Source organism: Haematobia irritans, chromosome 2 (genome assembly GCF_050003625.1).
Source record: "Haematobia irritans isolate KBUSLIRL chromosome 2, ASM5000362v1, whole genome shotgun sequence".
NCBI lineage: Eukaryota > Metazoa > Arthropoda > Insecta > Diptera > Muscidae > Haematobia > Haematobia irritans.
In genome coordinates, this window is record NC_134398.1 from 104523660 (window position 1) to 104547822 (window position 24163).

At 35.6% G+C, this 24163-nt stretch overlaps 1 protein-coding gene and 1 long non-coding RNA gene across 2 annotated transcripts in view; both read right to left on the reverse strand.

The window, feature by feature from the left end:
- The window catches only part of Wdr59 (WD repeat domain 59), a 216957-nt gene that overhangs the window by 26164 nt on the left and 166630 nt on the right, over window positions 1-24163 (reverse strand). The window lies entirely within an intron of this gene.
- On the reverse strand, window positions 9485-10316 carry LOC142225948 (uncharacterized). Its single transcript, XR_012719530.1, has 2 exons — window positions 9826-10316; window positions 9485-9762 (listed from the first exon to the last, which is right to left on the reverse strand). It is a non-coding gene; the product is annotated as an uncharacterized LOC142225948 (long non-coding RNA).

Genomic DNA, 24163 nt, shown 5'->3' on the forward strand with positions numbered 1-24163 from the left:
AATCCTCAGCAGAAATGTCCTCTTTGTTCCGAATCGCATCCCTTTCGATTATGCGAAGAATTTTTTCGAATGTCGGTTGACAATCGATTGGAAACCGTCAAACGACTCAAATGTTGCACAAATTGTCTAGCATCGTCGCACACTTTTAGCAATTGCTCAAATATATGTTTCTTCTGCAAACAAAGACATCATTCTCACTTGCATAGAAGGGAATCTTCGACACAAGTAAGTCGAGATTCGAGCTCACGACCTGGAATGAGAAATCCAGCCCGATCAGCTTCTGACGATGTTCCTTCTATATCAGAGGCTGCCCGTTCGTTGCAAACTTTTGCAACTGCTATGGAAACATCACAGTTTTCTACAGTTTTGTTTTTTTGGAACTACTGCGGTAGATTTGTGTTGTCATGGCGTAAAGTGTTTGGCTAGGGCATTGATCGATCCTGCCTCGCAAGCAACTTTCACTTCCAGAAAGTTGCAACAGAAACTTGCTTTGCCGATATTCCCAGTTACTTCTGCGAATATTGCTGGCCTAAACGGCACGATATCGGCGAAGTCTACTAGTGTTTGTAGGATCTCTTTGTGCTCCCCTATTGACCCAACTTTTGAGTTGTCGACAGATGCGTATGTGGTTGGTGTGAAGAATTATACCGTCGAACGATTTATCGTAATGATAATGGTCGATATGTTGTTTCACTGCCTTTTAAGCGTGAATATCCCAAAGATTTGCAAATTGGTTTGTCCCGAAACAATGTCATTTCTCAATTTAAGCGAAATGAGTCGCGGTTAATAAGAAATCCCGAGCTGAAGATTCGGTATGATAGGGTGCTACGCTGATTTGGGACATATTACCATATTTGATAGGAATAAGGTAAATTTTTCTAATACTGTGTATTATTTACCCCATCACGCTGTTTTCAAGCCTGACAGCGCCCCCACTAAATTACGTGTGGTATTTAATTGTATACTAGACCCGTTCTACAAGCAAATCTAATTGTTTTGATTCTCCGATGGAGATTATTTAGATTTGTCTTCAATGCTGACATCGAGAAGATGTATAGACAAATTCTGATTCACCCCGATCAAGCTTCATATCAGCGAATTGTTTTCCGTTTAGCCCCTGATGATATGATTCGAGATTTCGAATTGAACACGGTCACATTTGGTGTGAACTGTGCCCCATATTTAGCTATTCGGACAATACTTATACTAGCTGATGACGTTGAAAGTGAGTTCCCGACTGCTGCGGAGATAATACGTTCGCAGATGTATGTCGCCGACATTTTGGCAGGAGCACACAGTTTAGACGATGCCACGAAGAGCCGTGATGAACTTATAGAAGTTCTAGGTTCTGCTGGGTTTAATATACGAAAATGGACCTCTAATGTGCAAGGTTTTTTGTTAGATTTATCCCCCGAATATTTATTGGATAATGACTTTTTGAATATTTCCAATGAGAGTACCAGCAAGACTCTGGGTTTACGTTGGAACGCTGGAAAATATGTTTTCTTTTTCAAGTTGGTTTCAGCCCCTACTAGATCTTCCGTCACCAAACGAGCTGTTTTCTGAGATTGCTAAATTATTTGACCCAGTCGGTTGGCTGGCTTCTAAGATTATAATGCAACAAATTTGGAAAGACAAAACAGATTGGGACGAATGTTTGAAATCCATGACATTGAATAGATGGTTTGTGTTTTTGGACGACTATAGTTAAATCGAACGGATAGAAATCTTACGATGGGTTGGTTTCAGCCCAGACCATGAAGTTCAGCTTCATGCATTTTGTGATGCTTCTGAAAAAGCATATGCGGCTTCACTATACATCCGAATTAAAAACGCCCCTGGTGATAATGTCACATATATAAACTCACAGCACGAACTAAGGTAGCACAAATCAAGGTTGAATCCTTGCCCGTTTAGAGCCCTGCGGTGCAAATAGTGTCAATATCGTTGACACTATTCGTTGCAAGCTGAGTCTCCCAGAAATTGAGACATTCTATTGGACTGATTCGACAATAGTCTTGTCGTGGCTTCAGAAGCCCCCGTGCCACTGGCCTACGTTTGTTGCTAATCGACTAGCTAATGTCTCTACTAAAATCGGTACTAATAATTGGCATCATGTTTTACCACACGATAATCCCTCTGATATGGCCTCTAGAGGTTCTTCAGCGCGCGATCTTCTAACGAATAACCTTTGGTGCAGAGGTCCAGCGTGGTTATGTCGCCCTCGCTTCGAATGGCCAAAATCGAATTTTAGAATCATGACAAACCGATTCAAGTCAATTTGAAACAATTATCCCCTCCTGAGGATATTTTGGCCCGTTTCTCTGATTTATCAAGAGCCCTGAGAGTTTTGGCATATGTATTCAGATTCTTTCATCGAATACAACCGAAATTTAAATCGTCACAGACGCATTCATCCTTCAATTTGGAACAGGGTGAAATCAACTTTGTTAAAGGCCGTCTTGTTGTCCTCTGCCAGCGTCGTCATTTTCCTTAATATGTCGCTGCCTGATAGGCGATTTTGCAAAAACTATTGGCGCGAAGTATTGTATGAGCTGTCATGATGCGGAGGAAAAAGAATCAATTAAACACCTCTTGTGTGAGTGTCCTGCATTTTGTGTAAAGCGCAAGCAACTTTTAGGAGCATATAGCTTCAGATTACTGGTGGATCTGGAAAACGTTAACTTAAGCAGTCTGCTAATGTTTTTGGAACAATCTGGTTGGTTCAACAAAGAAAAATAATCAAGAAGGTTCAGCGGTTAAAACTAGAAGTGCCCATATGTAATAGGTACTTTTAGTTCATGTGGTATCACAATGGACTGAATAGTCTAAGTGAGCCTGAATCTTAATCGGGCTGCCACTTTAACCTAACCTAACCTAACCTTAATATGTAGCGCTGGAGAACAATGCGCAGTTATCTCGAAAGAGCCCTTTGTTGAATTTCAATCCAGAAGATTTCAATTCAGAAGATTAACCCACATTTTATCCCAGAAATAAGACATTGAATAAAATAGAATTCCAAAACGAACAAGAAAAGGTGTGTGAAATCATTCAACAAGTGGCAGCTGGGCGCAATAACATTGGTCCTATCGATCCTCAAGAGAAATCAGCGACATAGTGAGAAGGTATGTACATTTCTTTGTACAATAAAATATACTGGCCCATATAGACATTCTGGAAAGAGCAGTTTGCGTTAATTTTGAACTTGTCAAAAGAAAAAACAATATTTGGCTCGCTTGGTTTGTCTAAAATATTTCCGACATATTGGCACGGTTGCACCACTGTTTGTTGTTTATGTTTTTAGCTTGGCTCTGTGGCGTAATTGGCGCATTATTTTAAGAAATAAGTCAGCATAAATATTGAGAGAAAAATACTCCGAAAAATCGAAATTTTGGTGAAACCATTATTCGGTTTTTTTTTGTCTCTGCCTCAGTTATTCTTTGGTGTCTAGAATTTTGTGGTTGCTTTTTATTCAGCAACGCCATAGAATTGCTTCTAATACATTCGGTCGTAGTTAGTTGTTGTCAAAGTAGTTGACGTCGTTGTGCTGCTTTAGCAGACCGAGAAGTTTGGCTCCATACAAATTGTGCGCTTTAGAATTTTGTTGACAGTAGTTGACTGTCGTGGTCGTCAAAGTTGTTGACGTCGTTACTCTGCCTTTATATTCCGACCGCTGTTGGCTTGTTGCAAGCATTACATTACAAAAATTTTTAAGAGAAGAAGGAACATTTAAGAGCATAGCATTTTTTCCCACACCAAAGCACTACGCAGCTTATGTTTACCTTTTTTTATATTTTGGCTCGTTGATAAAGTGCAAATAATTACTTTGACTTGCTTTACACACATTTGCTATATTTTATAGTTGGCTATTTCAACCCTTTGGTAAAGCGAAAATAATTGGTTTGATTTACTTTAAATCATTTGGAAGTATAGTGTTTTCATTATTTACGCTGAACCAAAATAAAGGAATTTGGAGATTCTTTTTTTATATGAATATTTATGTATTGCATGCGTTGTGGAAAATTATTGTCTCTTTTGGAATGTGCAGCAGCTAAAATTGTGGAATATAAATATTCGATTGTTTTGAAAAACAACAAATATTCTAGTCGGCAATAATTTTGTGCAAAAACACTTTTCTTTGTGCCGGTATTAAAGTGAATAAGAAAGCACGGTGAAATAAGCGATTTTATTTGAATAATTTATTGATAATTCATTTTGAGATATTGGATGTAATAAAATAGTTGGCTCATAATCTGCCTCCGTGAATTCAGTGTAAGGCATACAACTGATTTTATAGATATTGTTGTCCCGTACACGGTAAAAAAAATAATTGTCGAAATGGGGTTGGTAGAGGAGTACTTAAGTCTATGCGACGACTTTGATGCTCATGCAAAAAGAATGAGCGAGGCTGACTCAAGTAACTATAATGACTCAACGATTGAGGCAGAAAAACATGGTTTGCTGGAATTGTGGGCAGAATTAAAAGATACACTCATAGAAAAAAGTCTGCTAAAAACTGCAGTCGATGTCTGCTGTTATATTTTTGTACTTCAGGACCAAATGAACAACAATTTATAAAATTGTTAGGTTATAAATTTTTAACCAAAGCCTATTTAAGAACCAAAAGTAGTTTTTGGTATATTTTTGCACTGCAATATACTTACAAGCTTCTAAATACGATCAGCAAACATTTTGTTTGCTGTTATGCCTCACTTCGATAAATATTCAGATTTTTGGTCAAATACTATAGATATTCATAAAATATTGTTTTAATTATGTTAGGATAGCTCCTAAGTTGACATTTTTATTTGTTTTAGCCAAAACAAAAAATGTTTTAGTGTAATCGAGCTTCAAAAATAGCAGGAAATGTTTGCTATTTCAGCAAACACCGACTGCTGTCCCTTTTTCAGCAGACTTTCTGCTGTTTTAGCAGACTTTTCTGCTGTCCCTACTAACAAATTTCTTTGGGTGTAGTTATAAGAAATGTAATGCGGACCCAGATTGCAGCAAATCAAATAAAGCTGCTGTTAGAAAGCGAAAGGGTGAGATTCACACCAGTTACATGAACTGTATGACTATATTAGGTAACTGGAAGAGTAGATCAGTTGTTTCTCAAGTGGTGACCAAGACGAATTCATCGTCCATTAGTGTCCCTCCTTGTGACGCAGTAGTGTTCCATGGGGACTATGTGTCTTGGCCCAGCTTCCGCGACCTTTTTACTGCCATATATATTAATGTGTGTGAGAATAAATTTTAAAATTTAACTTTAACAGAGCAATTTTAACAGGTTAACAGGGCTATGTTAACGGTTAACAGAGCTCTTTTATGTAAAAAAATTGCACATTTGAATTTAATTTTAGATTAAAACTTAAAAAATGGCGTTGTATGTGCATTACAATTAAAAAAAAATCAATAATAATAGAAAACACAATGGGTAATAACTAACTTAAAGGAATATTAGGAATATATATCTCAGAACTGTTAAAGAATGGTTGTTTGCAAAAATAAGTGGTAATAAATTGATTTGTTGAAAGTATGAAATTGGAGATAGGTATGTGAATAAAACTGGTACCACATTTAGCTCTCGTCGAGTGCTATCAGAAAGTACAAGAGTTAAATTCCAAATTCATTTCAGATGCAAGAAATTTTGATTCGAAAGTTAAATTTTAGAAATCTAAAATGGCCCACTGTGCTGGAATGGAAAAAGATAGGTTAATGAAACTGGTACCACATATAGCTCTCGTCGAGAGCTATCAGAATATATACGCGTTGTATTCCGAATCAATTTCAGATTCAAGCAATTTTAAATGTAAAGCTAAATGATAAAAATCTAAAGTGGCCCACTGTGCTGGACAACAAATAGATAGGAAACTGAAACAGGTACCACATATAGGTATTGTTGGGCGCTATTAGAATGTACAATAGTTATATTCCGAATCCATTTCAGATTCGAGAAATTTTGACTCTAAAATTAAATTTTAAAAATCTGAAATGGCCCACTGTGCTGGAATGGAAAAAGATAGGTCATTGGAATGGAAAAAGATAGGTTAATGAAACTGGTACCACATATAGCTCTCGTCGAGAGCTATCAGAATATATACGCGTTGTATTCCGAATCAATTTCAGATTCAAGCAATTTTAAATGTAAAGCTAAATGATAAAAATCTAAAGTGGCCCACTGTGCTGGACAACAAATAGATAGGAAACTGAAACAGGTACCACATATAGGTATTGTTGGGCGCTATTAGAATGTACAATAGTTATATTCCGAATCCATTTCAGATTCGAGAAATTTTGACTCTAAAATTAAATTTTAAAAATCTGAAATGGCCCACTGTGCTGGAATGGAAAAAGATAGGTCATTGAATCTGGTACCACATATAGCCTTCGTCGAGAGCTATCAGAATACATAAGCATTATATTCCAAGTCCATTTCAGATTCGAGAAATTTTGATTCAAAAGTAAAATTTTAAAAATCTGAAATGGCCCACTGTGCTGGAATGGAGAATGATAGGCTAATGAAACTGGTTCCACATATAGCCCTCGTCGAGAGCTATTAGAATGTATAATTATTACATTCCAAATCCATTTCAGATTCAAGAAATTTTGAAATTAAAGTCGCCCTCGTCGAGAGCTATCAGAATATATAAGCGTTATATTCCGAATAAATTTCAGATTGGAGAAAGCATGAAATTAAAGTTAAATTTTAAAAATTTAAGTGGCGCACTGTGTTGGACACGAAAAAGATAGGTTCATAAAACTGGTACCACTTATAGCCCTCGTCGGGAGCTATCATAATATATAAGCGTTATATTCCGAATACATTTCAGATTTGAGAAAGTTTGAATGTAAAATTAAATTTTAAAAATCTCAAATGGCCCACTGTGCTGGACAGCAAATAGAGAGGTAACTGAAACTGGTAGCACATATAGTCCTCGTTGAGTACCATCAAAATATATAATTGTAATATTCAAAATTTATTTCGAAATATTGCGAAAATTAATAATAAAATAGACGTATTTTCCTTTTAAAATATACCTCTGTGACTGTTTAGCAAAATATGTTAACCGTCGCTATTATTCAAATGCCATAACATACTTTACTCTGAGAGTCGCTCTCTTGATTCGACTCTCAACAGATGTTGTGAAAATAACATAGCAGTGTCTCACCATTACCTCATGTATTTTTGAAGTTAAATTTTAAAATAGAAAAATTTAATTTTTTCAAAATCGTTAAAAGATAGGCGAATGAAATTAACGTCAATAATAGTTCTTATCTAGATCTATCAGAATATGTAAGCAGTATATTCCGAATCCATTTCAGATTCGAGAAATTTTGAATGTAAAATTAAATTTTAAAAATCTCAAATGACCCACTGTGGTGGACACGAAAAAGATAGGTTAATGAAACTAGTCCATATACAACCCTCGTCGAGAGCTATCTGAATATGTAAGCATTTTATTCCGAACCCATTTCAGATTTGAGAAAATATGAAATTAAAGTTAAATTTTAAAAATTTAAATGACCCACTGTGCTGGAATGGGGAAAGACAAGTTAATGAAACTTGTAGCACATATAGCCCTCGTCGAGAGCTATCAGAATTTATAAGCATTATATTCCAAATCAATTTCAGATTCAAGAATTTTTGAAATTAAAGTTAAATTTTAAAAATCAAAAATGGCCCACTGTGCTGGAATGGGGAAAGATAGGTTAATGAAACTTGTAGCACCTATAGCCCTCGTCGAGAGCTATCAGAATTTATAAGCATTATATTCCGAATCTATTTCAGATTCGAGAAATTTTGAATGTAAAGTTAAATTTTAGAAATCAAATGACCCACTTTGGTGGACACGAAAAAGATTGCACGGAAGAATCAATAAAGTTCGAAAATATATGCGAAGAGTGCAAACGGCCAGTATGTCCTGGTTGTTTTTCATGTTATTATAACGACCAAAGATGCCTCACATTTCACTGTACCCTATGTCAAAAATAAAAACCAACCATTCTCCACAGTTACATATAACTCAATTTTATTTCATTTTTTACAATCTACACTAAATTACGTAAAAATTCTATAAGTTAATTCTATAATAAACAATACAATTCCCACATAAAACTGAAACAACATTAAATTATATTTAAAAAATTTAAATATTTAATATGCCATAATTAATTATTTTATATGGTAATATATTTAATCGTGTTGCATAATTTTTTCTTGTTTTATTCAAACTTAAATTGGTTGGAAATATTTCATTTTAAATTCAAAATAAAATTATAAAATTATTTGTTTGGAAGTTACTTTATTGCAATTCTATTACATCTTTATTTGCCAAAAAAACCTAACTAAAATCAATCAAAAAAATTACAATTAGCTAAACTCCAATTAAAAAAATTAATTTTAGCTAAAAGCACGTTATGTAAATTAAAATACTTTGTATGAAAATTAAAAATATGTAATCAATAAATAAAATATTGAAGCCTAAAAATACATTTAAGACTAAATTAAATATTAAATAAATTTGTACCTGCCGATAATAGTGATATGTGCGTTTAATATATATATATAATATATATTCATATATAATATATCCTAAATCTCCATTAATTTTTTAATGATATTTTTTTACATTAAAAAACTTATTGCCAATGATATTGTCTATCTATAACATAAAAAATTGAACACTCAATAAACAATACTATGCAATGCCAATTTTTATATACAAGTCAGTTTAAATAAATTAGCATAAATACTAAGTAGGTACTTAAAGTATTAATATAACTTTAATTTCAAAATTTCTCGAATCTGAAATGGATTTGGAATATAATGCTGAAGGGTGATTCTTTTGAGGTTAGGATTTTCATGCATTAGTATTTGACAGATCACGTGGGATTTCAGACATGGTGTCAAAGAGAAAGATGCTCAGTATGCTTTGACATTTCATCATGAATAGACTTACTAACGAGCCACAACGTCGAATTTTCAGTGAATGGGCCCTAGAAAAGTTGGCAGAAAATCCGCTTTTTTATCGACAAATTTTGTTCAGCGATGAGGCTCATTTCTGGTTGAATGGCTACGTAAATAAGCAAAATTGCCGCATTTGGAGTGAAGAGCAACCAGAAGCCGTTCAAGAACTGCCCACACTGGTAGAAAAAGTTTCGTTAATACGATGAATTTCTACGTTGTATTAACGAAATTCTTCATTAAAAGTCAGCCAACGTAGCATTTCGTTATAACAACGTAATTTTACGTTATATTTACGAAACACTTTGTGGAATACATTTCGTAGTATTAACGAATAATTACGTTGCTATTACGTAGCCTTTTCGTTGTATTAACGAATATTATTCGTTGTATGAATGAAATTTATTCGTTGTATGGGTGCAGCTTATACGTTGTATGAATGAAAATTATTCATTGTATGAATGAAAGGCGAACGTTGTATAAATGAACATAAACGTTATATTAATGAAACCCAACCAATTAGCGCATTTGAGTGTAGTAATTGGTAGTGTATTATTTTTTGTTAAGATCTTTGAAATATGGTTTACAGTAAGAAATAATATATAATGATAAATTAAGTAATATAATAAACATATATTGTGACTTTCACTTAAGAAAAAAAAGCCTCTTATTTCTAAGATCAAAAAATGATAATCGTATCACCGTGTCCATTTATCCAATTTTTGTGCAACCAAGGTTCATCACCGTAATTGTTCCGCCTTCCTCATCTGAAAGTTCACTTCCCCGGGGCATTTTCACTAAAGATTAAAAATGTACACTATATTTCTTGCGAATATACAAAAAACACCAATTTAACTCACCTCACCCATCTATGTTTATTATTCACAACGAAACTGTAATGAGCGTGTGCACTCTTCAGCGAAAAGAACGTAAATGTTGTTAATGTTTGCCCATCAGACAAGTTTTCTGTTGAACTTTTTACCGTTTGTTTTTCAAGACGCACACATGTGCTTATTGCCATACTAAGATGTGTATGTACCAATTACATACACGCTAGAGAGAGTATGAAGAGACGTTTTAGAGAGAGAGAGAGAGAGTAAGGAGAGGCAGAAATACTCAAACTCCCATTCGTATTATTAATGAACATATTTCATTAATATGACGAAATATAACAATTTAAAATTTATTTTTTAACGAGCCATATCATTATATTAACGATCGATTTCGTTTTATAAATGAAATTTTCAATTCCAGTTTCAGAGTATATAAAACGACTGTTTAGTTTAAAAGTTTCCAAAAGTTACTCTCTATGTGCAAATGATTATAATAATTTCATCTTGGAAAATTTTTTTATTCTAATTCTTGAAAAAATTACAAAGTTAATATTCGTAATATTAACGAAACGTGTTTCATTAATATAACGAAAAACCAAAACACAAAATTGTCTTTTAACGATTGATTTCGTTGTATTAACGATCACTTTCGTTCTTATAACGAAAAATTTCGTAATATTAACGAAAAATAATCAACGAAGCCCGTTCGTTAATAATACGAAACATTTTTCTACCAGTGCATGCATCCCGAAAAATGCACTGTTTGGTGTGGTTTGTACGCTGGTGGAATCATTGGACCGTATTTTTTCAAAGATGCTGTTGGACGCAACGTTACGGTGAATGGCGATCGCTATCGTTCGATGCTAACAAACTTTTTGTTGCCAAAAATGGAAGAACTGAACTTGGTTGACATGTGGTTTCAACAAGATGGCGCTACATGCCACACAGCTCGCGATTCTATGGCCATTTTGAGGGAAAACTTCGGAGAACAATTCATCTCAAGAAATGGACCGGTAAGTTGGCCACCAAGATCATGCGATTTGACGCCTTTAGACTATTTTTTGTGGGGCTACGTCAAGTCTAAAGTCTACAGAAATAAGCCAGCAACTATTCCAGCTTTGGAAGACAACATTTCCGAAGAAATTCGGGCTATTCCGGCCGAAATGCTCGAAAAAGTTGCCCAAAATTGGACTTTCCGAATGGACCACCTAAGACGCAGCCGCGGTCAACATTTAAATGAAATTATCTTCAAAAAGTAAATGTCATGGACCAATCTAACGTTTCAAATAAAGAACCGATGAGATTTTGCAAATTTTATGCGTTTTTTTAAAAAAAAAAGTTATCAAGCTCTTAACAAATCACCCTTTATATGTACTACCAGTTTCATGAACCTATCTCTTCCCATTCCAGCAAAGTGCGCCATTTAAATTTTTAAAATTTAACTTTAATTTCATATTTTCTCAAATCTGAAATGGATTCGGAATAAAATGCTTACACATTCAGATAGCTCTCGACGAGGGTTATATATGGTACTAGTTTCATTAACCTATCATTTTCGTGTCCACCACAGTGGGCCATTTGAGATTTTTAAAATTTAATTTTACATTCAAAATTTCTCCAATCTGAAATGGATGCGTAATATGATGCTTATATATTCTGGTAGGTTTAGATAAGAGCTATTATTGACGTTAATTTCATTCGCCTATCTTTTAACAATTTTGAAAAAATTGAATTTTTCTATTTTAAAATTTAACTTCAAAAATACATGCTATAATTGAGACACTGCTATGTTATTTTCACAACATCTGTTGAGTGTCGAATCAAGAGAGCGACTCTCAGAGTAAAGTATGTTATGTTATTTTAATAATAGCGACGGTTAACATATTTTGCTAAACAGTCACAGAGGTATATTTTAAAAGGAAAATACGTCTATTTTATTATTAAATTTCGCAATATTTCGAAATAAATTTTGAATATTACAATTATATATTTTGATGGTACTCAACGAGGACTATATGTGCTACCAGTTTCAGTTACCTATCTATTTGCAGTCCAGCACAGTGGGCCATTTGAGATTTTTAAAATGTAATTTTACATTCAAAATTTCTCAAATCTGAAATGGATTCGGAATATAACGCTTATATATTATGATAGCTCCCGACGAGGGCTATAAGTGGTACCAGTTTTATGAACCTATCTTTTTCGTGTCCAACACAGTGGGCCACTTAAATTTTTAAAATTTAACTTTAATTTCATGCTTTCTACAACCTGAAATTTATTCGGAATATAACGCTTATATATTCTGATAGCTCTCGACGAGGGCTATATGTGAAACCAGTTTTATTGGCCTATCTTTCTCCATTTCAGCACAATGGGCCATACCATATTTTTAAAATTTAACTTTAATTTCAAATTTTTTCGAATCTGAAATGGATTTGGAATATAATGCTTATAAATTCTGATAGCTCTCGACGAGGGCTATATGTACTACCAGTTTCATTAACCTATCTTTTCCCATTCCAGCACAGTGGGCCATTTTAGATTGTTAAAATTTAATTTTAGAGTCAAAATTTCTCAAATCTGAAATGGATTCGGAATATAATGTTTACATATTCTGATAGATCTAGATAAGAGCATTATTGACGTTAATTTCATTCGCCTATCTTTTAACGATTTTGAAAAAAATGAATTTTTCTATTTTAAAATTTAACTTCAAAAATACATGCGGTAATTGAGACTCTGCTATGTTATTTTCACAACATCTGTTGAGAGTCGAATCAAGAGAGCGACTCTCAGAGTAAAGTATGTTATGTTATATTAATAACAGCGAGGTTTAACACATTTTGCTACACAGTTACAGAGGTAAATTTCAAAAGGAAAATATGTCGTAATTTATTTCTAATTTTGACAATATTTTGAAATAAATTTAGAATATAGCAATTATATATTCTGATACCTCTCGACGAGGGCTATATGTGGTACCAGTTTCATTGACCTATCTTTCTCCATTCCAGCACAGTGGGCGATTTCAGACTTTTTTTACTTTAATTTCAAAATTTCTCGAATCTGAAATGGATTCGAAATATATCTGAAATGGATTTGGAATGTAGTGATTATAAAGGGTGATTTGTTAAGAGCTTGATAACTTTTTTTAAAAAAAAAACGCATAAAATTTGCAAAATCTCATCGGTTCTTTATTTGAAACGTTAGATTGGTCCATGACATTTACTTTTTGAAGATAATTTCATTTAAATGTTGACCGCGGCTGCGTCTTAGGTGGTCCATTCGGAAAGTCCAATTTTGGGCAACTTTTTCGAGCATTTCGGCCGGAATAGCCCGAATTTCTTCGGAAATGTTGTCTTCCAAAGCTGGAATAGTTGCTGGCTTATTTCTGTAGACTTTAGACTTGACGTAGCCCCACAAAAAATAGTCTAAAGGCGTCAAATCGCATGATCTTGGTGGCCAACTTACCGGTCCATTTCTTGAGATGAATTGTTCTCCGAAGTTTTCCCTCAAAATGGCCATAGAATCGCGAGCTGTGTGGCATGTAGCGCCATCTTGTTGAAACCACATGTCAACCAAGTTCAGTTCTTCCATTTTTGGCAACAAAAAGTTTGTTAGCATCGAACGATAGCGATCGCCATTCACCGTAACGTTGCGTCCAACAGCATCTTTGAAAAAATACGGTCCAATGATTCCACCAGCGTACAAACCACACCAAACAGTGCATTTTTCGGGATGCATGGGCAGTTCTTGAACGGCTTCTGGTTGCTCTTCACTCCAAATGCGGCAATTTTGCTTATTTACGTAGCCATTCAACCAGAAATGAGCCTCATCGCTGAACAAAATTTGTCGGACGTAAAGCGCGAAACACATTTCGAACCGAACACTGATTTTGGTAATAAAATTCAATGATTTGCAAGCGTTGCTCGTTAGTAAGTCTATTCATGATGAAATGTCAAATCATACTGAGCATCTTTCTCTTTGACACCATGTCTGAAATCCCACGTGATCTGTCAAATACTAATGCATGAAAATCCTAACCTCAAAAGAATCACCCTTTATATTCTAATAGCTCTCGACGAGGGCTATATGTGGAACCAGTTTCATTAGCCTATCATTCTCCATTCCAGTACAGTGGTCCGTTTCATATTTATAAAATTTTACTTTTGAATCAAAATTTCTCGAATCTGAAATGGACTTGGAATATAATGCTTATGTATTCTGATAGCTCTCGACGAAGGCTATATGTACCAGTTTCAATGACCTATCTTTTTCCATTCCAGCACAGTGTGCCATTTCAGATTTTTAAAATTTAATTTTAGAGTCAAAATTTCTCGAATCTGGATTCGGAATATAACTATTGTACATTCTAATAGCGCCCAACAATACCTATATGTGGTACCTGTTTCAGTTACCTATCTATTTGTAGTCCAGCACAGTGGGCCACTTTAGATTTTTATCATTTAGCTTTACATTCAAAATTGCTTGAATCTGAAATTGATTCGGAGTACAACGCGTATATATTCTGATAGCTCTCGACGAGAGCTATATGTGGTACCAGTTTCATTAACCTATCTTTTTCCATTCCAGCACAGTGGGCCATTTTAGATTTCTAAAATTTAACTTTCGAATCAAAATTTCTTGCATCTGAAATGAATTTGGAATTTAACTCTTGTACTTTCTGATAGCACTCGACGAGAGCTAAATGTGGTACCAGTTTTATTCACATATCTATCTCCAATTTCATACTTTAAACAAATCAATTTATTACCACTTATTTTTGCAAACAGCCATTCTTTAACAGTTCTGAGATATATATTCCTAATATTCCTTTAAGTTGGTTATTACTCATTGTGTTTTCTATTATTATTGATTTGTTTTTTTAATTGTAATGCACATACAACGCCATTTTTTAAGTTTTAATCTAAAATTAAATTCAAATGTGCAATTTTTTTACATAAAAGAGCTCTGTTAACCGTTAACATAGCTCTGTTAACCTGTTAAAATTGCTCTGTTAAAGTTAAATTTTAAAATTTATCTTCACACACATTATATATTTATAACGAGAAACTTAGCCCTCTCGAAAAATTATATCACTTGTTTCAAAAAACAAGTGGTGAGGCCAGGGAGATAAATCGCAGTGTATAGTTGACAGCCGAAGGTTTCGATATTGCGTGGGCAAATTTGAAATCCCAGTATGATAATAAGAGAGTTCTAATCAATAACCAATTGAGAATTTTATTTAACTTTGCCCCACTGTTCTCAAGAATCCTCCTGTTGTCTCAAGAAGTTGCATATTTCAAATTGTATTTCGGTATTGAAACTCTACAAAATTGATGTGGGATCCGATATTTGTTTTCCAATGTTCCTCAAAGTTACCCAAGTTAACATTGTCTCTGTGGGAACAGTCCATTGGTGAAAAGACGAACTTCCAAAATGGGAAGATTTGAGTAAATTTTTAACTGAGAGGTTTCAGACCCTGGAAAGTGTGTCTGACATGATGAATACTCACCATTTCGAGACTTCGAGACAATTGAAAGTTCATCACGCGAAAGTCAATCCGAAATTCGGATTGTGTAAAGAGATACATGAATTGAAATCTTGTCCCAAATTTTTTAACATGAATCCGAAACAAAGAATATCGGTTGTCAGGAAGAATAAGAGTTGCTTGAATTGTTTGGCCCGAGGACATGCAGCGGCAAAGTGCCTCAGTAAATCTTCGTGTACAAAATGTGGTTCAAAGTGTACAACAGAATAGTCCAAGCGTAGATAATTTTTCAAATGTGCAACCGGCTATTCAACAGTCCACTGAAATGCCGTCTACATCACAAAATGTGAGGGCATACCATATGTCGGTCTGTAATAAGACTATGTTCGCTACTGCTTGGATTAATATTTTAAGAGATGGTTTGCCTCACAAGGTGAGAGCTTTAATTGACCCTTGCTCAGATAAAACATTTATCTCTAAGAAAATTCAGAAATTACTAAATTTACTGACCAAGCCCGTCTCAGCCGAAATAACAGGCCTAAGAGGTGGTGCATTGGTTAAATGTTCGCAAATTGCATTTTTCAAAATCGGCTCGATTTATAACAACAATTTCATGGCGGAAATTGATGCACTAGTAGTGTGCGATGTAACTGGCGACGTGCCAAGTCATTCATTTGATGATCTTTCAATTGATCAGCTACCAGAATTAGAATATGCGGACCCAAAATTCTATCAAACTGGCCCGGTGGATATCCTAATAGGGGGTAATTTGTATCCGTTAATTTTGTTAAGTGTGGTTAAACACGGTGTTCTTGGCTCGTTAGTGGCACAACAAACAGTCTTTGGATGGATTGTTACTGGCCCAGCCAATAATAGAAAATCGAAACAATCGGTTCGAGTTTCACATTGTACCCGCGTGTCAATTGATGATCAACTGGCAAAATTTTGGGAAGTGGAGGAAGTTTCTAGGAAAGAAATTATTTCTGAAGATGATAGACTCTGTGAGGAAATTTATAGAAATACGACGATACGAACGTCAAGCGGCAGGTATATGGTAGATTTGCCTTTTAGGCCTGAAAACCCATTGATTACGAAAAGCTCCAATCGGTATATTGCCATGTGTCAGTTTTTAAGGAACGAGAAATCATTGGCTCATAAACCAGATCTGAAGAAAATGGACGATGAAGTTATCGAGGAATATTTGTCTCTTGGACATATGGAGAAATTTGATGCTCCTAAATCAGATTCTGGTAATTATTTTTATTTGCCTCATCATGGCGTTTTTAAGCCAGAAAGCACTACGACGAAGTTGAGAGTGGTGTTTAATGCCTCTTGCCCATCGGCAAATGGCAAAAGTCTTAACGACGCATTGTTTGTTGGCCCGGTATTACAGAAGGATATTATTTCCTTGATAATTAATTGGCGGTTTTATAAATACGTATTTAACGCCGATATAACTAAAATGTATAGGCAAATTCTGGTCAATCCGGACCATGTCCCGTATCAACGAATTGTATATCGTGCCTCTCCAGAAGAAGAAATACAAGATTTTCAATTAAATACCGTGACTTTTGGGGTCAACTGCGCCCGTTTTTGGCTCTGAGAACATTATTGCAGTTAGCAGAAGATGAGAAGGAAAGGTTTCCTTTAGGGTCGAGAATTTTAAGGGACAATATGTATGTAGACGACTCATTGGTGGGAGCACATTCTGTCTCGGAGGCATTGGAGGCTCGAGACCAGTTAATTGCTACCAGCTCAGAAAATGGACTTCTAATAATAGAAAAATTTTAGAGAATTTACCTCGTGACCATCTACTTAATGAGCAGTTCTTGGAGTTTGATGACAAGAGCTCTGTAAAAACGCTTGGCATAAGATGGAATGCTGCCTCTGATAGTTTCTATTTTGTCACTGAGAAATTGGCTCACAAGGAATCATTTAAGAAAAGGGAAGTGCTTTCAATCATAGCACGGCTTTTCCATCCGTTAGGTTGGCTCTCACCAGTGATAATAAATGCAAAGGTGCTTATGCAAATGATGTGGCTTGACGATATTAGATGGGATGATCCAATAAAACCTTTGGCACTATTAAAGTGGAAAACTTTTGTCTCAAATTATGAGGGAATAGACCATATAAAGATAGATAGATGGTTGAACTATTCTCCACAGTGTCTCGTGGAATATCATGGTTTTTGCAACTCATCTGAGTTAGCCTATGCTGCCGCGGTATATATCCGTGTGGAAGTAGAGGGTATCATTTATACGAAATTACTTGTCGCGAAGTCGAAAGTTGCACCTATAAAGAAGATGTCAATTCCAAGGCTTGAACTATGTGGAGCCTTCTTACTGGCCAAATTGGCCGATTCTTTATTGCCGCAGCTTCACGTGCAACCTTACACGCTGATACCTTGGTCCGATTCAACAATAGTACTACCTTGGCTCAAAAAACCGTTTCACAATTGGACGACGTTTGTCGCCAAAAGGGTGTCTATTATTCATGAAAAGGTGGGAAGTAATTGGAGACATGTTGGCACTTCTGATAATCCTGCGGACCTAGCAACCCGGGGGGTGACTCCTTTGGTATTAAAGGGGTATGATTTATGGTGGCAGGGTCCACCTTGGTAGAAGATGGATAGACAGTTTTGGCCCTCGCCACAAAACATTTCCGATACATCTTTAGAATCTAGACCGGTGCAGGTTCTAGTTGCTAGGTCTAACGATATGGATGAATTTCTAGAACGGTTTTCTTGTCTCTCGAGGGTGCTACATGTGTTAGGATATATCTTGCGTTTTTTGGCTCATACCCATCCTTGTAGTCGAAAAGATTTCGATCACAAAACTGTCAACTTGTCGTCGACCGAATTGACTCAAGCTAAGTACCGACTTATGATTCTGTCTCAGAAGACGTATATTCCGACAGAGTACAATTGTCTTAGTCGAAGACAAACATTGCCGTCAAATAGTTGCCTCCTTACATTAACTCCGTTTTTGGATAAGCATCAGGTCATTCGTGCGAATGGTCGCCTTGGTTCTACAATAGCTCTTACGTACAATGAGAGACACCCTGTTGTACTCTCTTGCAAAAGTAGATTTACTCAACTTTACGTTGAGTTTATACATCGTCTGACTCTGCATGGGGGATTACAATTGACTCTAGCTACGATTAGACTCGAGTGTTGGAGTCTTCGGGCGAAGAATCTTATAAAAGCACGAATTAACCGATGCAAGGAATGTGTGGTTTCACGTCAGTTACGCCAGGGCCAAATAATGGCCCCGTTACCAGATGAGAGGACAACATTCGGTCGCCCCTTTGCCATATCTGGTGTGGACTACGCAGGTCCGTTCGACATTAAAATTGCCCAGGGTAGGGGTTGTCGAATAACAATGGGTTATATTTGCCTTTTTATTTGTTTCGTGGCCTGTCGACGCAGGCATTTTTAGCCGCATTTACTCGTTTTGTTTCGCGAAGAGGATGTCCGCGTAAAATGTACTCGGACAACGGCAGAAATTTTGTTGGCGCTGCAAAGGAGTTAGATGCAAGTCTTAAACGTGTTGTCTCTGAGCTACGCGACGAAATTGTCTCGCGTTACGGGTATCAACAAATAGAGTGGCATTTTATACCGGCAGCAGCCCCCCATATGGGAGGGCTGTGGGAGGCCGGCGTAAAAAGCTGTAAGACACATCTGAAGAAAATATCTGGTCAAATACGGCACACCTTTGAGGAGTTTGCATCTATACTTGCCTCCATAGAATGTTGTATGAATTCTCGACCTTTAGCTCCACTATCAGGAAGTCAAGATGATCTCGCAGCGCTCACACCTGCTCATTTTCTAGTTGGCTCTTCGCTCCTATCACCCGCAGAATTGGAAGAAGTTCCTTCGAAAACTTTGTTACAAGAATTCTGTCGCAGATGGAAATCTGAATACTTGTCTGAACTTAATAAACGTTTCAAGTGGAAAACCCAAAAGGAAAATTTGGCCCTAAATGATCTCTTAGTTTTACGAAACGAAAATATCTGTCCCACCGATTGGCGTCTTGGCCGGGTAGTTAACTTGTACTTGGGGAAAGATAATCAGATAAGGGTTGTAGACGTTAGGACACAAGCTGGGGTGGTCACCTGTCCTGTACATAAGTTAGTCCTTTTACCTCGAGCAGAATAATCAACACACTCAACTATGTCTATTGGTCCAGTATGGTTCGAGCCAACAAAAGTATTTGTCTCTCACAAAGTTTGTCTCTTTTCTCCGCAGCAATGGATTTTAACGACGATTTTCTGTGCCCTTCGTGCATCTCACGGCACCCCTTGCGGAAATGTCGACGCTTCCTCACTTTGCCTCCCCTTGAGAAACAAGCGTTTATTAGGGCTAAGTACGGGTGTACAAACTGTCTCGCATTGTCCCATAAGCTTACCAAATGTTCCAGTAAGGCTGTCTGCCGGGAGTGCGATAAACGCCACCATACCCTTTTACATGACTTTCCAGCCAATGGTACTAGTGCGTGGATTCAAATGACGGCATGGGCCGTAATGTGGACACCCCGCGCACCACAGGTACACTCTCATATCCGGGTTTTGCTGGACCCCAACGTCATGACGAGTTATTACACTCCAACGGCTACCTTTCCAATTGAGTGGGAAAAATGTAACGAAATATTGCCGGTGAGATTGTGGGGCTTGCGCAATGACGTGCGCACTGTATCCGTTGATCTGGTCCGTAGAGTTCAACCGGCCATAAAATCTCCAGGGATGCCCCTTATGCCTAACACTATCAGAGCCAAATATTGAGTCGAAAATTTAGCGGACCATGGTTTCCATATACCATACCCGTGTTCAGTCGTTTTGGGAGCAGATGTTGCGCCAGTAGCGTACTTGGGTTTGCCTGAAAGGGAGAATGGCCTTCCTTTTGCTCAAGAGACAATTTTCGGCACCGCTTTCTTCGGACAAATGGCCATCGATAAAATTCTGGATCAACATTTTTTTCTAAATTCCATTAAAATTTGAAATATTCAGGTTCACGTTATTAAACCTCTTTTCTTTACATCAGTATTTATAATTACTTATGGCCTGTTCCTGTATATCGAACGAAAGCTTTCTTTCGTATTCCAAACGAAAGAAAATTGATTTTTGTTCTTTTATTTCGAAAGGCAAGTCACTTCATATTTTGTTGTCGAGAAATAAACGAACATATACAATAAGTGTCAAGAAAAAAGTAAAAGTATTGTTAACATTTGAATGAATTCTCAGGACAAAAATTTAAAAATACTCATTTTTAATAATCAATGTATTCTCATACAAACGAATCGAACTTTCAAAAATAGAAAAACCCAAATTCATTCGAATTCGAGTGACTGCCTTTCTTTCGAACTGGTTTTCGTCCGATATACAGGAACAGGGCATTAATTATACTATTTACCATTTCCTTTAATGATAATTATATTATTTACAATTTCCCTTATATACTTTAGTACTCGAATTTTGTCGAACATTGAATTTTATCGGCATCAAAGTAGTTTATTTTTACTTTTTTTTCCTTAATTTATTTGTATTGCGAATTGTCGCAAGGTGGGCGGCATGTCCACGCCACGGGCCAAATATGGTACAGACAAGGACGTATGTAACATAAAGGGAAAATAAAAAAAAATATATGTATGTATGCCTGTGTCAATGGACATGTAGCTACGCTATGTCTGTCTCTTGCCTCTTTCGAAGATCTTGCTCTCGCTCTTTTTCTATGCCCATTTGAATCATATAATACACAGAGGACAGTAGTCGGTTTGACAGTGGCAAACGAAGACTTGAAATTCTAATTTGTGGTCTTTAAAACTTTTAATCTAAAGCACATGGGTACAAATTTTTCTTCCAGAATTCGTAGAATACAGTTAAGAAGAAAAATTACGAATCCACTCCGAAAAGGGAATTTCTAGGTTCAAAATACTGACCCCACTTTGTCACAATTTTGCAAAAAAAAAAAAAAAATAAATTGTGGGGCCTATATCTTGCGGACGGTAAAAGATAATTGCACACGCAGTGCAATTATTAGAGCTTTACAAGTTCTATCCAGCAAAGAACAAATCATCGAAATCGGTTCAAAATTGCGAAGTTGACAGCTAAAACAAAATTTCATACGCCCGAGGTGACCAATTTTCAACGCCTACAGGTCAGTCTGTGGACCCACTAGCGGCAAACTTAGAGGAAAACACTTCAGCTTTCACAAAAAGAAAAAAAATTATGTTGACATCTTTATCCGTCCAAAAGTTACAGAACTATTTCCAAACAAAAGCGATTCGGAACCAGCAATATGAAGTTCATACCATCTGGTCGAATTGCCGATGTGAGGCCCAACTTCCCAGCAGAAGTGGCGGGATTCGAATCAGGGAACTGCATCTATAGACTAGTAATGTAGTCGACGAGCACAAGCGGAACACATGGTGAGAACAACTTAGGCAATGTGTATAAACATATGGCTTTATAATTAATAACATTTGAATTTTACTATTTGAATTTAATTTGTAACCGTCATTTGAATTTATATCAATTAATATCTGAAGTTTAATAATAACTATAATCCTACAAATGTCAATGAAAATAAATTATAAACCACATATTTAACTAACTCCTCTTCGAGTTTTTTATAGACCAGAAGTAATGGAAAATATATTAAAAAATACACAGTGCAACACAAAAACTACAAACAAAAAATCAGTTATGATAGCCGAAAGTACTCGATGAGTGGAGAAAAATAATTTCTGGATTTTGCTAGATAGTTTGCCATTTGATTTTTATGAACCTCTAAAATTTTTTCGTCAAAGTCGATTTTGAGCACTTTTTCTCAAATTTTTCTTGCAGTCTTTTTTTATTTCAACAGTCGAACTGAACGGACGTGTTTTTTAATAGAGGATTATTTCATCGTAATAGGTACCTATTACGAATTTCACATGTGGTGGAAAATTAAACCACCATGCAGCGAAATTCAAAGTCATCCACTGGGTTGCTAACTTCAGGGCGCAGTGGACGGGTATCGACTGAAGTTATAAATTTGGGCAGTGACCAAGAGTCAGGCCCAATTACACTGGTAGAAAAAGTTTCGTTAATACGATGAATTTCTACGTTGTATTAACGAAATTCTTCATTAAAAGTCAGCCAACGTAGCATTTCGTTATAACAACGTAATTGTACGTTATATTTACGAAACCCCTTATGGAATACATTGCGTAGTATTAACGAGTAATTAAGTTGCTATTACGTAGCCTTTTCGTTGTATTAACGAATATTATTCGTTGTATGAATGGAATTTATTCATTGTATTGTATGAACGAAAATCATCGATTGTATGAACCCACTTTTTTCATTGTATGAATGAAAGGCGAACGTTGTATAAATGAACACAATCGTTATATTAATGAAACCCAACCAATTATTGCATTTGAGTGTAGTCATTGGTAGTGTATTATTTTTTGTTAAGATCTTTGAAATAGGATTTATATACTCGTGCAGTAGGAAATAATATTTATTGATAAATTAAATAATTTAATAATCATATACTATGACTTTCACTTAAGAAAAAAAAACCTCTAATTTCTAAGACCAAAAAACGATAATCGTATCGCCGTGTCCATTTATCCAATTTTTTTGCAATCAAGGCTCATTACGGTAGTTGTTCCGCCATCTTCATCTGAAAGTTCACTTCCCCGTGGCATTTTTCACTATAGATTAAATATTTACACTAAATTTCTTGCGAATATACAATTTAACCAATTTAACTCAAAGATTATAGATTTGAGGAAGATGGGAGATTGGCTTGCGTCATACCAAATGTTGCATTTACCAGATTAGTTTAATAAATGTTTGTAATCTTTTAGTTGTTTTTAGTTTTTATTTTTTAAATGAAAAATGTAATTTTCTTAATGAAACAATGTTAAATTTTAGGCAACAATAAAAAAATTACATTTTTCCCTTTATGGAAATTTATTTCGTGCTCTTAATTTCTTTTTATTTGCATTTTAATGCTATGTCAATACTTGTCGTATACGCGTCTGGTTCGAGTATTAAACTAATGTGGTAAATGGTTTGATGTGCTCAGTAGCCAATCTCCCATCTTCCTCTTCTATAATCTTTGATTTAACTCACCCACAATCTATGTTTATTATTCACAACGAAACTGTAATGAGCCTGTGCACTCTTCAGCGAAAAGAACGTAAATGTTGTTAAGGTTTGCCCATCAGACAAGTTTTCTGTTGAACTTTTTACCGTTTGTTTTTCAAGACGCACACGCAAACATGTGCTTATTGCCATATTTACATGTGTATGTACATATTACATAGACGCTACAGACGTATTAGAGAGATAGTATGAAGAGACGTTTTAGAGAGAGAGAGGGGCAGAAATACCCAAACTCCCATTCGTATTATTAACGAACATATTTCATTAATATGACGAAATATACACCCATAGAAAAATTATTACCATACGGGCTCAAATCGATACCGTACGTTATTGATAGTTAGCCAACCCCGTATGGTACAATATCAATACCGAAAGGTACAGGCGGTACGCAAAGTATGAAAGTGCCATTCGGTATTATGAAAGTACCAATATGGTATTGAAGATAATACCTACACTGGTAGAAAAATATTTCGTACTATTAACGAACGGGCTTCGTTGATTATTTTTCGTTATAAGAACGAAAGTGATCGTTAATACAACGAAATCAATCGTTAAAAGACAATTTTGTGTTTTGGTTTTCGTTATATTAATGAAACACGTTTCGTTAATATTACGAATATTAACTTTGTAATTTTTTCAAAAATTAGAATAAAAAAATTTTACAAGATGAAATTATTATAATCATTTGCACATAGAGAGTAACTTTTGGAAACTTTT